The sequence below is a fragment of the Corythoichthys intestinalis genome, chromosome 6 (assembly GCF_030265065.1).
Source record: "Corythoichthys intestinalis isolate RoL2023-P3 chromosome 6, ASM3026506v1, whole genome shotgun sequence".
Classification (NCBI taxonomy): domain Eukaryota; kingdom Metazoa; phylum Chordata; class Actinopteri; order Syngnathiformes; family Syngnathidae; genus Corythoichthys; species Corythoichthys intestinalis.
The window spans coordinates 33,351,568-33,366,937 of record NC_080400.1 but is presented as its reverse complement, the minus strand read 5'-3'; the positions used below and the strand labels follow the sequence as shown (position 1 = coordinate 33,366,937).

The window sequence follows — 15,370 nt, the reverse complement described above, 5'->3', positions numbered from 1 at the left end:
ATATATATATATATATATATATATATATATATATATATATATATATATATATATATATATATATATATGTGTGTGTGTGTGGCCGGTATACACTCACTGGCCACTTTATTAGGTACACCTGTCCAACTGCTCGTTAACACTTAATTTCTAATCAGCCAATCACATGGCGGCAACTCAGTGCATTTAGGCATGCAGACATGGTTTAAGACAATCTCCTGCAGTTCAAACCTAGCATCAGTATGGGGAAGAAAGGTGATTTGAGTGACTTTGAACGTGGCATGGTTGTTGGTGCCAGAAGGGCTGGTCTAACGAAGTATTTCAGAAACTGCTGATCTACTGGGATTTTCACGCACAACCATCTCTAGGGTTTAGGCACAGAGCGATGCTGGGGGTGGTGCATGTGACCTTGGGGAACATACATTTTTGTCATACTAGAATAAAGTGTAATTGCACATCCACTCAAAGGGGTGGCAGTTCCACTCTAATTTCAGCGTGTGCGCAGTATTTTTGAACAAAACAAGAGCACACAGCAAAGAGCTCTGGAGATATGAAAAGCTTGGACAAGGAAATATGACGAAGCATATGTAGCATTTAGCTTTTGGCTTTATCTTTTAGGACTGTGGGAGACAATGAAAGACCAGACTACTTTTTCAGCGGACAGCAGGAATTATTTTTTTCAGCGATTGCCAAATATTGCCAACAATCCTCCCGCTTTGTTAGTGTTACATCAGTAAACCAGCGAGCACTATCAGCATGATATAAGGTGGCATACCAAGCTGCTCAGTGCAAAATAACCCCAAACCATAGCAAAGGAGCTGATACTGCCTGCAGCAAAAATAAAAACTGTCCCTCCTTCCAATGACACTGTCCTGTTGTTGTTGTTTTTGTTGTTTTCACCTTTAGTAAACAACATGTATACTTCAGCTGGATGTACTCGGTCTGGTGGGTTACTGCCCAATTTTCTCCCAAGCAAGTGGAGTGTAATATTGAAAAGTAAAAATAAAATCATATATGTGAACATTTATTCAGTTTTCTACCAACATATGTTAAGGTCATCGTTGTTTGGTTATATATGAAAAAAAAACACTTTTTTTTTTTGACAAACAAAGCACCTTTCGCAGTTGGCATCGACTGCCACACTACTGGCATCTACTGCTTCTGACGAGTCACTGCCGTACTTACCGCCAAAACAAGATGAATACAAGTATAGTGTTGATCAAATTTACCAGTTCCTAACTAGGGTCAGGCTTCAAAATTTCCTGGTTAATGATTGAGTTAAGTTCTGTGTTTCCCAACATTTATTGATCACTGATGTAACTAACTATCTCGTAGCCATATTACAGCACATCAAAGCCCAACTTTTTGCATCATGCATTTCATACTCCGATAGAGAAGAAAATGTATCCACATTTTGTCTTGCATTATTCATCAGCTTTCTGGAAACTATACTTTGAGAAAGCAAATCTAACTTCCATCTGACTCGTGTCACCTTACGCTTATGATTTTAATGGTGCAGACTGCAACTCCTCTTCCTCCTCTCAAACTCTTCACCCTTGCTGTCATGTCCTCCACTCTTGATGGCAGACTAAGCTTGACAAAATAAATGCGGATGAATTAATCTGCCGTAGCAGTTTGGAAAGATCCTGCATCTTATTATTCAGTGTTGGTGGTCAAGTGGCTGTGATGCACCTCAGGCAAACAACCGTACTCCCCAAAGGTCGGATAGCTGCCAGAGGGAAGGTAGCCAATCTTTTCCAAGTTTGAGCACACGCTCTTCTTATAGCACGAAAGGGAAAGGGACAGTACAGTATATGGCGATCCCAATGTGATCGGAATTTCTCTTAAAGTATTGATTTACCAAAATTTAGGTATTAATAACTATAATTATATTAAATTATAACTTGCTGATATCCATTTACCTGCATTTTTTGTTGTGCACTGAGTGGCTGACTAATGATGGTCGTCATCTCAGTTTTTTCACCATAAGCAATAAAGCAATGAAAACATGGTTTTATGATCACCTTTTTTTCACTGCATTTCTACTATCTTAATTTAAAGTAGAGGGAAGACTATCACAAATGGAGCTCACTGTCATTAAAATGTTTTATTATGTTGACAGCCATTGAAAATAAATTGTAGTCATGATGGCGTAGAAGTTGTGTCAGAAAGGTTTCAGGATTTGTTTTACAATACCTGTATATATATTTCGAATCCAAACTACAAACAGCAAGTTTTCGTCTTCTGAAGGGATCCCCCAGAGTCCAACACATTTTCACAGTCTACTCTGCCATGCTTTCATGCACGTCTGGAAAGAGTCTTCTGGGACCCTGAGGAGCTGTATTGTGACGGCCATCTTGATGTAATCTATGTCTTCAAAACGGGTTTTGATGAGCTCCTTGATCTAAAAGAGGAAAAGCACTATGCACATCGGGTGAGTTATTATGGCAATATGTTTCCTCACCAGGAAATGTTGGATGCCCAGGGCATTGCGTGTAGGCGCAGTAATGATGATGCAACTATGAGTTGTCCCGCCACAATTCTCTCTTTTCGGCGTTTGTCAAAATTGGACTCATCCAATGAAGCCAATGATGTTACTTGAAATTCCATAAGTCATTAAGTAAGCACTGTCCTCAATAAGTTTAGATTTCATTGATCTTTTCATCACTCATTGTGTTCATTGGCTGTTTTAATTGAATTATTCTAATCATATAGAGGCTTTGTAATGAATTAATCTTGATTAATCGCATCGCAATATTTGTCCCAAAAAGAACATTTGAAATTATTTTAGTGGATGAATAAATCAAATTGTACACATTGGTGGAATGCAATTAACTGCCTTTCAATTCAAAACTGTGGAAAAACAATCCGGGCAATTAATGAATCTGAAGTTAAAGTTCACAACCCAACATTTAATTAATTAAAAGAAGAAAGAAAGAAAAAAAAAACAAGCAGCCAAGCCCACGACTATCTTTTTCTTTTCTTTTTTTTTTTTTTGCCTGGTATATGAAGCTGAAAAATATTTGTCCGAGAGGCCTAAAACTGAGCAAAAAAAATACATAGGTGAATTCAATTTAGACTAGCACATTACATATATTTTCACAAACCGACATTTTTTATTTCTCTATTTCAGTATCCATTAGCTGAGCTAATGTTTCTTTCAGTTTAGTCAGCGTACTATAAAATCTGCGCAAATATCCATGTAGGACACTGGAGTTGTTTATTCTTGTACGAGTTATAAATACAATTCTACCTTTGTTTCAACTTGGCATGAACACTTTTTGTGTTTGTGTGTAAAAGGAATAATAAAGAAAATTAAGATCTGCAAAGTCCTTCATTTATCACTTTATGAAACAATAAAATGGAAACAAAAGCACCAATAAATGAAGCGTTTAATGCATGTGTCGACGAGGGTACTCCGAAGGACTCTGTAGACATTCAAACTGTATCTCCTCTCGACATTTCTTATTCATTCAGTCATTCAACATTGTCCCAATGGCGACTATTTTCCCTGCCTGTTGCCGCCTTTCAAAAGTGGACATTTTACCTGAAAAGTGGATAAAAGAAGCCATGGAAATCCACCGAGCGCATCCGCGGAGGAAGGGGAAGCTCAGGTGGGGTGAGGAGGAGGAGAAGGGAACTCAGAGATGACTGTGTGGTAGCCAATGCCACCACAGAGCAGAGCGGTTAAACAAGCATCAAGAAAGCTGAGCAGAAATGCCCATCGACCAAAACTACGATAGTGTGAATCCCCCTTTAAAGATTGTAGTTTTTTTCCCACATGTATTCACTACTTCTCCACTGACGACATATAGCTTCTGTTATAAAATACACAAGATGACCAAATGATACAGGATACACAGGACAAGGAGGCCACCATTAAAGTGCGTATGACAGGACTAAAAAAAGTCTTAAATAGCATTATTATGTGAATTAGAATCATATTTTAAGGCGATTTGACAACAGTTATATACAACAATTTGGCAAAGCGCAGATGACGAGATATTAGTCTTTTAATCTGCCGTTTAGCCACGCCTGCCATTATAGCGCTTTAGCTTCCCCAAATGGAGGATGACGTCGGCAGGGTCATGAGTTCATCTGCCACCTCGGTATTAAAATGTGTGCCATGATCCCAGTATTTGATATAATACAAAACGTGACGTTTACTCACTTCCTCGTAAGTCCAATGGTCCCACAGTTGTCGCACACTTGTTTTGGACGATCTCAGGGTGAACATGAACTTTCTGAAATCCAAAAAGGCTCACACGCCTCTCCCTGGTGCAGCTACAAAAGCCTGCAGCCGTTTGGCTGGCGTGATGTGAAAAACCCCTGAATTAATCCGCAAAATCAGCTGAATTCACAGTCCATCTGCATGCTATAAAGCAATGCTGTCTTGGTAGATGGTGACCCGGGTGACGTCACATTCGCATTCGTCCTAAACCCGAGACTGGAGGCGAAAAGTCACTCATTTTCATGGCCAGGGATTCAAAAATTGAATAAATAAAACGATCGCTTCCACACACATCCAAGCGGTCCATTTCATTCAAGAGCATAAAACATCGCGTGAAATATGAAATAAACATGCTTTTTGGTGTCATATGTGCTTGAACGGCAACTGCGTATCCTCAAAATGACATGCAGTGCGTAGTGATGTCATCGCACCAAGAGAGTTCACTGCTTTTGAGTATCGTAAGCCTCGCAATTGAATTGTTTCAATTTGGAGCCCGCAGTCGAAAGCTTGTGTCTATGTTGTCCAGATTCACCGTTAAAATGCAAGATCAACAATCATTGTGCATTGTTATTGCAGCGTCTCCGTGTAATAGGGCCCATAGACACACACTGTTTAACCATGAAAAGGACTGTTAAATTAGGCAACTATTGTTTTATTTCCGATCAAAGCTCAATGTCTTTCAACAATGTCTTTATAGTAATATATTTTCCTTCACTTTCATTGACATACAGTGTAATCGCTCTTCGCTTTTACGACGTATATAATTGCTACCTTGGCAAAATATTTGTGTTGTGTTTCTAGCCCTTATTAATTGCAGCCAAATAAAGGGGCCGTTTACATGGTGACTCTCCGAGAAGACGAAACATTTTTCATATGTATGGGCCCGTCTCCATTCGAACAATGTTGCAATTCCGCCTGAAAACGATGTAGTATTCATGCCAAGACCTAGGGGGCAGTGCAGATATACAAGGCGACGGCGGATGATGTACCTTGACCCCACCAAAGTTCCTCAGCCTGGAAAAACATATGCCCGCCCACTGGAAGGGATTGCATTTTTCCTTTGTTCAAAAAGGCACAAAAATGGAAACATTCAACAATATTTAATTTAAAAATATTATTAAAACAGTAAATTAAAGCTGACATTCCGCCATATTTGCTGTTTTTAATGTTTAGTAGCACCACTGCGCACGCCCAATGTGACGTGTACGAGTACTGACGTTATCAGCACGGTGTCGCGCCGCGGGAGCCTTTGATATGCATGCGGAGATAGCCCCCCTCAATCCCCCGCAATCGAATTTTTCCACTTGGGAGGCAGGATTCAGAATTTTTCGTCTTCCCCTTCCGTCATCGCTGACACCATATGCATGCAAGGCAACTCCGCAACAAAGTCATTGCATCTTCGTGTCGCCATGTAAACTGCCCCAAAGTGTCTGCAACCCAAAATGTGCTACAAAATTACAGAAAGGTTTTCATTAAAGCATGACTTAGTTTAAAAGCGTTATTTTAGTTGAACAATCCACACTTTGTAGATGATGGTAATGTTGTTGGCCATTTCTATCAAGAAACAGTGTCTTCATTGTTATAGGCCGTTGTTCTTCTCACCAGTACAACAAAAACATCTAACACTTCTTTTGCAGAGGAGGATCTATTTTATATTTAGAGATTTTGAGCATCCGCAGCTTGCATTTTTAGCTTGTACATCACCCACTGATGCCTTTTTCCACTGTTGTGGTGAACTTACCTTTCAGGAAACTACATCGCGCCCACTATTTCAAACATCCATAGTGTTGTCATTAACTTTCCAAATATTTGCACAGAACTAATCCCAGCTTCTTGTCAAGGATCATACATGTTATTACACTGTGCAATGAAGTATGAAATGCTACCGAGCTATCCGTGAGGAGCAGCGTATGGGGGTGTACGTGTGTGTGTGCAGACACACCTACACGCATGACAACATACTGTGCAACACCTGCACAGCACTATGTGCTGCATTTTCAAATATTGGTTGCTATGTTGTACCAATAGTATTGCACAACGATGTTTTTTTTACATAAAAGCTTTTACTCACTGTGTAGAATTGCAGTCTTTTGTGACATGTAGCAATTGTTCTATTAATTCCTTTAGGGCTTTTTTTGCACTGAGTAACAGTTTAACCCTATTGATTTGAAAGTATAGCCCACAGAAAATATTCAATGTGACGAAGATTGACAGGTTATCCCAGTCACCTCTTTTAACAGTCATATTATTACTGATATTCCAATTTTAGCTATATAAAGAATCCTATTGTTTTTTTTGGTGTGTGTTAGTATTTGTTAAATGCAATAATTATGGTGAGTTAAATGAAGAGTTAAAATCAATAAATGCTTAATGTAAAACCACTTAGAGTTTTCACCAAACGTTCCCATTGTGGATCTTTAAAGCCAACGTGTGATTGAAAAGAAAATGAAATTAATGGCTATTCCTTCTTGCCGTTCCCCAGCTGTGATTAAATAATTTTCAATGCGTCTTCAAAGATCAAAACAACGAATTAAAAAGAACATTTATTACTGATTTGACAAAGACATTAATTTCAGAATGCAAGCGCTTATCGCTCAGATTTCTGTTTTGCTTCCTCCTGAAGTTCATATCTTGACAAAGGCAATTGTAGTCTTAAGGCTGATTTATGCCTCTGCGTAGCAGAGACGGCGGACCTACTGTACGCCTTTAATCCAGACCTGATTTACGACCCTATGCTGTAGCCTGACGTGCACCTTCAAAAAATCCCGACTAAGCGTCACGTCAACACACGTGAAGTGAACGTCGAAGGACTGTGATTGGTCCGGTCAGCACAGTGTTTCCGGTTGAGCACAACAACACCACCATTTTCAAACATTCGCAATCATAACATCTTCTGTATCGCCTACACTTTAACATTTGTATTAACATTTGTTGTCCAATATTGATTAGCTGCAGCTGCAAATACACACGTTCCATTTCCGTTGCCATTGCTGTCAATGATCGGAGGAAAACTAAAGGAATTTGACAAGAGTCCCCCAAAACCGTACAAAGACAAAGCCACACCCCTCTAACGGCATGGCTGTATATTACAGAGCAACGCGTTCCCTTGCCGCAGAACTTTGAATGCGCAATGACGGCGTAGTCCCTCCTCATTTACCGGAACGTAGAAGCATAAATCAGGCTTTAGACTCTAAATTTGATAAGCAAATGAGACTAAGGTAGTGACTAAGGTTGTGATTATCCAAGGCTGTCATGTTGAGGGCAAAACGTGAAGACTCTTGATGATGGCCATTCATGTGTCCTTGTCCCAACATTTCCTTACCCATTTTCAAAATTGAGTCATTTTTCCCCGTAGTTACAGCAAGTATTCTAATGACTTTCGGAGTTTAAACAGGACATATCCTTTTGAAGCGACTAAACGTTAACTACACTGCGTTATAGTTAATTCAAAATAGTTTTCCACTCCATGCATGCTCTACCAGTATCCAGAAGAGTGCACATAGCCCTGACATTTTAACTGAGTCTGCCCCAAAAGGCCTTTTTCTTACCTTTAATAGAGAGCGTTCGGGTTACCACTCTGGGTGAACAAGTGCCTGTGCACATCTACAAGTGTCCCCAAAACGCAGCGCTGTTTCACCGAGCCTCTATTTGGCAAAAACACTTTTATAACGCACTTCTGTTGCTGATTTGTTGGGCCAAACGCTCGTTGCTTAATGTTCATGCTCGTACAAGCATGCATGCCATACACGAGTTGCAGTTACGTTTTAGGCAGGGCGTGGCAGTCTCAAGTAAAAAAGTGACTCAGTACTGTTCCTAAAGCATGTTTACCCACCTTTGGCTTTGTCCTTTATATTTTGCAAATTGGACACAAAGCAAAACTGTAGGTAAACCAAAGCAGGATTATGTCGTCCTGACTGCATAGTCTGTGAAGACAGGCTTCTCTATTTTTGAAGGTGATCCAAATATTTATTTACCTGTATCATTATATGTATTTTGGCAGTGAACTCAGGCATTTAATGTCATAGGAAAAGCTTGCACGGTATGAATACTTTGCCAAAGGTCTGAACTCCAGTTTTAAATCCTTAGTCATGCGTCAGTATGCATCAGTCAAACCGCACAGAAGTTCAAACTGGTCTAGTCGTAAGCAGCTGACACCCAGCATGACATCGGGAAAGCTGGCAAAAATTGTTGTGATTTGTGTATTTTTCCCACTAAATCTGCCACAACAATGAAAACTCACTGCAACCATTATAAATCAAACTCAATACATTTACTCAATTTAATAATGTTCAGTTAATCTCATTTCAGAAATAATTTTACATGTCCGTATGCGATGCGGGAGCTATTCCAATTCACTAGCTGTCACTTACACACTATGTGGTGGAATGAACCCGACAGTGCTGTCTCCTCATTCAATCATACTACGAAATACCCATCTATGAATTTCCTGCTTGAAGAACTACATTTACATACTCAACCAATCCAACTACTGCTGTTTTAATCTTCTCATTTGTCAGATAAATGAAATGTCTAAGAATATGATGGCTGTTTCTGTACTTCTATAGGTTTCATGCAGTGACAGGAGTATGTGTACTGCAAACTGTATATTGTATGTGTGCATGTGTTGCCCCCAGCTGTTTGCAACACTGGTGTCAACATGCTCCTATGGCACTGCACTCTTTGACCGTGCATATATTTAGTTTCTACTCAGTGTGCCTCTGTCAGCAAATAGCATGCACATCTCGCATATAGAAGTGGACACCTTGTCATGGCATCTGTGTTTATGGCTAAAGGGCCTACAAATACAGAATGTGAGTCTACAGTTATAGAACGTACCTGCGTTGCAATTCATCATGTAATTTATGGCTGTATTAGAAAAGTCAACAGAGGTGGGTAGTAAAGCGTTACATGTACTCCGTTACATTTACTTGAGTAACTTTTTGAGAAAAATGCACTTTTAAGAGTAGTTTTACGTAGCCATACTTTTTACTTTAACTAGAGATTTGATAGTTTTTGTGGAGAAAAAAAAAAAAAAAAACTACTCTTACTCCGCTACTTTGGGCTACACAAGAGTCGTTACATTTTTCTCTTTATTCTACGTATTAGATTTTTTTTTTTTTTTTTTTTTGCTAGCGGTGCTATTGCCAAGAGTACCGCTACTAATTTCACCAATGAGAAGTTGCAACAATAATCACATGACTCCATTACACCAATCAGACGCAAGCTTACCGTTCTATGATCACGCAAGCCTGTTCAATCACGCGTCTTTAAAGCACCGTAACAAATGAAGTATTTGACACAGAGCGCTGCCCTCAACATGTGTGGATTTTACAACTCTCTCCCAGGTTTTATTTGGCACCGATTGAGCGCGAAAAAACAGAGATACATATGATATGATTCTTTTAATTTCATAATAGTAGCTATGAAGGAACCACAGTATTAACTATTCAAACTAGGAACTATTTTCTCCACTAGAGGGCAGGGCACTTATGCTCTTTGGGCAAATAATGCGTCATTATATATTTTTTCTCTCTTTGATTTAATATATATATTTTTTATTTCTTTGGTTTTATGTGGTTATGCAATGGGTTATTGTACAGTATCATTATAACAACAGTTCCTATACTAGATAAGTTTGTGCTGAGAGAAAATAAACACCATTGTTTAAAAAAAATAAATAAAAAATAAGCAGTTACACAAAATGTTACTCATTACTTGAGTATTCTTTTCACTAGATACTTTTTTACTTGTAATTGAGTACATTTTTTGGATGGGTACTTTTACTTTTACTTGAGTAATATTATTTTGAAGTAATGCTACTTTTACTTGAGTAAAAGTATTACGTATTAGTTTTTTTTTCCTTTCTAACTATGCTATTGCCCCTGCTGTAGCGCTACTAATTTCCCCAATGAGAAGTTGCAACAATAATCACATGACTCCATTACACCAATCAGACGCAAGCTTTACCGTTCTATCATCACGCAAGCCTGTTCAATCATGCGTCTTTAAAGCACCGTAACAAATGAAGTATTTGACATAGAGCGCTGCCCTCAACATAAATCGAAAGTGTGGATTTAAAACTCTCTCCCAGGTTTTATTTGGCACCGATTGGGCATGAAAAAACGGAGATAGGATCCTTTTAATTTCATAATAGTAGTTATGAAGGAACTACAGTATTCACTATCTAAACTAGGAACTATTTTCTCCACTAGAGGGCAGGGCATTTATGCTCTGTGGGCAAATAATGCTTCATTACAGTTTTTTTCTCTCTTTAATTTAATGATTTTTCCCCCCCATTTGGTTTAATGCGATTAAGCAATGGGTTATTGTACCGTATCATTATAACAACAGTTCATATACTAAATAAGTTTGTGCTGAGAGAAAATAAATACCATTGTTTAAAAAAAAATCTAACAAAAATAAGCAGTAACTCAAAATGTTACTCATTACTTGAGTATTCTTTTCACTATATACTTTTTTACTTGTACTTGAGTAGATTGTTTGGATGAGTACTTTTAATTTTACTTGAGTAATATTATTTTGAAGTAATGCTACTTTTACTTGAGTAAAATTTTTGGCTATTCTACCCACCTCTGAAAGTAAACAAACGTTTTTGTGAGCAGTTAAAGCTGTAAGGTATATTACTCACCCCTAAATAGCTGTACAATCTACAATAATATACCAAATAGGAATATTTCTTGGACTCCTGTTTATACCTTTCCAGAATCAAAAAGATGCAGTTTCTGAAAATTTCAATGCCATAGAAGTCCATCCAGTCCATTCATCAATTTAATAATGCTTATCTTGACCAGTGTCATAGGTGATAGATTCAGCCTCTTTCAAATGTCTTTAGCAAGATGTGGTAGTACAACAAAGACTGGTCACAAGTCAATTGGAGGGCATATTTTAACCATCAACACTTCACTCCCACATTCACACACCTGCTGTATGTTCAAGAGCTAAGGTCCTCAATTATGTAAACATGCATGCACAATAAAGATGTGTGCACAGAGGAAACATACAAATATTTTACCGTAAATGTCAAGGACGCAAAGGGTAATAGGTATCTTTGAGAGGCCGCTGCCTCAGTAACAAAATATTTTCCCATGACGGACCATTAATTCACTGACTCCCGGAGAATCACTGATGACCGGCCCTGGCAAAAATAATTTTAAACCATTGTGACACCATATGAGGCCACCATATACAGTAATACCGCTTGAAGATTCAAACAGTGAAAACTCGAATGGTATACTGGTGCCACATGCTTTGTTTGTGTGGCTTCTTTGTAATGCTTAGAAATGATCTCATAGGGGCATCACAAGAACAGTAGTACTGTCTTCACACATGTTATCATTGAATGCTATACTGTTTTCTGTTAAAACTGGATCACATCTTTAAATACTTATGAGACAGAATGTTTAAAAAAAAAGATTTAAGACTCCCTGTTTTGTTTCATGTCCTACTATAATCTATGGTTACATTATTTATGCACAAGATGATTTTATATAAAAAGAACCCATCCATTTTCTACACCACGGAAATATGTATTCCAACGTACATATAGACAACCAACCATTAACACTCACGTTATCTCTTTTGCAATGAACGTACCATGTATGTCTTTGGAATTCAGGCGAAAGCATGAGAAAACCCACACTAAAACTTGGAAAACAGAATCACCACTCAAGATGGCCAGAAAAAGACTCAAACCCCAAACAAAGATAAGAATGTATTTCTAAGACTGGATTTTTGTTTTGTCTTACTTTTTTAACTGTCCAGTTTAAAATGTACCCAGCTTCTCATGCAGTCATTTGTTTTAAGAACTATCTCATCTTTGCCTTCGAATAAATTAAATGTTGGATGTTTATTTGTTTGAATAACAATAATTTCAGTTTGAGGTTAATTTCTGCTTCCAAATAGTTTCAAAATACAAAAATGTTCATGAGAGGCAGACCCATAGTATTTGATTCCGCGGACTACTTTTTTTTTCTGAAACTGTGAGTGTATCTGGATGATCTCAGATGACAATAAAATGTTGACGCCTGCTCACCCTAGAAGTGCATCTTATCGCCAAGAGTTTAGGTTCTTCTTTTGGCAGGTGTCAGAAAAGCAATTGTACAGTCCACTCAAGCTTCCCTTTTTCCCTGCCTCTTTTTGTTTGCCTGTACAGACAAGTTGTTAAGTGGTAGGAAAAGGTAGCCTTGTGTTCCCTTGGGTCAGGGGCGAAAGCGGGTCTGTCAGGTTTTGAGCTTGAGAAAACTCCCAGCAATGTGTGCAGCCTTCTCACCAGATTAAACTTCTATCTTGTTTCGATATTGGACTGTGAATTCATCAGCTTAGCTCAAACCATCCAAAATAAGCAAACCTTAGGTGCCTCTCTTCAGCTGTTCAGATAAGAGCAAATCGCCACAATTGCTATCTCAGCATGCTCATCCCAAGGATTATCGCCTTGTCCTTTTCATCAAGACTCTTCTTCTTCTTGAAAGCACTCCCCGAAACCCTCCCTGCAGCAGGCATGCATGCAACAAACCTCCCTCTCAGTCTCCCTTTTGCTCCGGCTTGTGCTCTTCCCCGTGTCATGCACAACCGCAACCCAGGACAAAGATGGCAATCGCCTCTTCATCGCCTGATCAGCATGGAAATTGCCTCATGTCTGTCAAAGCTCCTTTAGCATCCTTATAATTAGGATCAGATCACAGAGGAAACAGGAAGATATATTGAGCTTTTTTCTTTACCTTTTCAGCGACTTCTGTGTGCGACTGCTATTCCCAGTGCATGCGTGCGGCAGGCGAGCAGGGCTCCCATTCATTCTAGAATTCCTGGTTTTTGTCCCTGCTGTGTTTCGTGTCCCTCTCCTTCTTGTTCTTCTGGCATTCAAAGCATCCCTTTCTTTTCTTCTCTCACCCTCATGATGGCAATGTTTTTTTTTTTCCTTTTGAACTCCCAGGATGTGTTTTCTCCCTTTTCCCTTTCTGTTTTTTATTCAGTGGCTTCGTGCCCCCCTTCTTTCTATTCCTCCCTCCCTTCTGCTTTTGTCCTCCTCTCTCTCTGCTGCCGGCTGGCTGACTGGTCCACTCTGAAGCCGACCACTCTGTCGCGACGGATGAGGCGGCTCTATGTGCGCGAAGGCATATGTGAATATGCTTATGCTAAAAGGGGGGTAAAGTAGCATCTTAAATGAGACGAAGACCACCCCTCTTTCTCCTCCTCCCTTCTAGAGACAGTCTATCTAATGGCATGTACCACTAAAATCACAGAATAGGGTAGGTTACCGCTCTGAATGGCGCAAGAGAGAAGAACATAGAAAGTGTAAGAGAAAACCGGACGGAGAGAAGCATGCGTAAAATGGGTTGAAATTGAAGTTATTCCTGCTCCTTCTGAGTTAATATGTCTGTCTATACATGTTGATGACAACAAGAGAACATAAGACATTCTGTAGTACTCCTAATGCCCCAATGTCTAGAGAGAGCAACTTGGACACAATAATTGTATAATAACTCCAAAAATTGTTGTTTTAGCAATGGAGTGGGTTAATGCTCGAAAGGGGACAGCTGTGTCGTACATATTGTAACGCATTCCCTCATGCTTGGATAACTGCACATATGTGTGCATAAGAGACTTGATGGGAAGAGTGACATTTTGCATTTGGTGCCGAAACATTTGGATCACAGATTATTTTGTCACAATAAAAAACTTGTACACAAGTCTAAGTAAAAATAGTAATGAAAGGTATTATCATATTAATCATATCATATTAATCATATTAGAAGTGAAAATATTTTCTTTTTATTGCACAGTGGTACCTTAACTTATGATTGCTTCGACACACGATGTTTTCGACATCCGACGTAAAATTTGACTCGCCATTTGTTTCTACATCCGACGACATGCTCGAAATACGACGATTTATGACAGCGCCGCAGTTTCTTTGTTTTGCCGAAAGACGGACGCACGGTGGATTTTCTCGTGAGAGAAATAAACACTGGTTCCAAGAAGGTTAGTAAAGGTGCTGAAAAAAGGAAAAGGTGACGCTTACCATTAAAATGATGGAAAAATATGAGCATGGTGTGCGCATCCGTGAACTGGCTCGACATTACTGCCGTAGAATGTCGATCTCGACGTTCCTCCTCTGACCTCCGTTCGCCAGTCTTTATAAGTTCAGGTGACAATTATTATTGTGGTAACTTTGCCAAAGAAATTGCCAGCTTCATCAGGTTTATAATCATTTATTCCATCAACTTGGGCAACACAACACACCTACTGTCCGTTGATGCCAGAAACAAAACATTAAAAGAGAAAGTAAAATAAAACCGCACTCTTTAGAACCCGATTTGTTACATTATTACAAGAAATATTAGTATTATTGAGTTATTATTCCAATTTTTATTGATAATGTATTTGTTTTGTTACGTGTAATTGCCGTTTGTAATAGTACAAGCAGTAATTTATTAAGGATTAAGAATAGGTTTTCGGCTGTGGAACGAATTAATGGAAATATAATGTATTCTTATGAAAAAATCCTGCTCGACATACGACCATTTCAACTTACAAACAAGGTCCTGGAATGAATTAACTTCATATGTAGAGGTATTTTTACTATAATTATTTATTCATTTTCCGAGCCACCTATCCATACGAGTCACACAGATTTATTGGTATGGAAAGGTTTGGGCATAACTACAGTAGGGTGCCCAAACATTTGCACGTCATGCTATACTTGAATATGACACCAAATGGAACATAAATTGTAACTTGAACGATACACCAAAGGGAAAATACACTGAGTTCTAATTCAAATGTACAATGGGAAAACACAGTGGCTTATGCCCAAATATTTCCATGCCACTGTACCAGATATGGGTTCTGTAATAAACTTGTAATTAAAGATATTTTTCAAATGTAGTTGATCAATATAAATGCCAAGACAATGATCGAAACTAATTAGAAGTGCACGTCCAATTTTTCTCAAATGGGAATGCAATATATATAGTAATAATAATGAAAATAATGCTGGTTCCTTTTACTAATTAGTGAATGTCGTATAAAGAACATTACTCTTACTTCAGAGATAGACAAAGACTGGCTGTCATTTACACCACACACCCATCCCAAAAGACTTCTCATTTCAGGCGTCACTGA

The 15,370-nt window shown here is 38.7% G+C and overlaps 1 protein-coding gene across 7 annotated transcripts in view; it reads right to left on the bottom strand.

Annotated features, from left to right (window-relative positions):
• The window catches only part of b3gat1a (beta-1,3-glucuronyltransferase 1 (glucuronosyltransferase P) a), a 121,553-nt gene extending 108,159 nt beyond the window's left edge, over nucleotides 1-13,394 (bottom strand). For 3 of the 7 annotated variants that reach the window (XM_057838298.1, XM_057838297.1, XM_057838300.1), the window contains exon 1: nucleotides 12,967-13,394. The gene's annotated coding sequence lies outside the window, so the exon portion shown is untranslated. The other 4 variants (XM_057838299.1, XM_057838296.1, XM_057838304.1 and 1 more) reach the window with 4 other exon arrangements.
• Nucleotides 13,395-15,370: the final 1,976 nt, after the last annotated feature.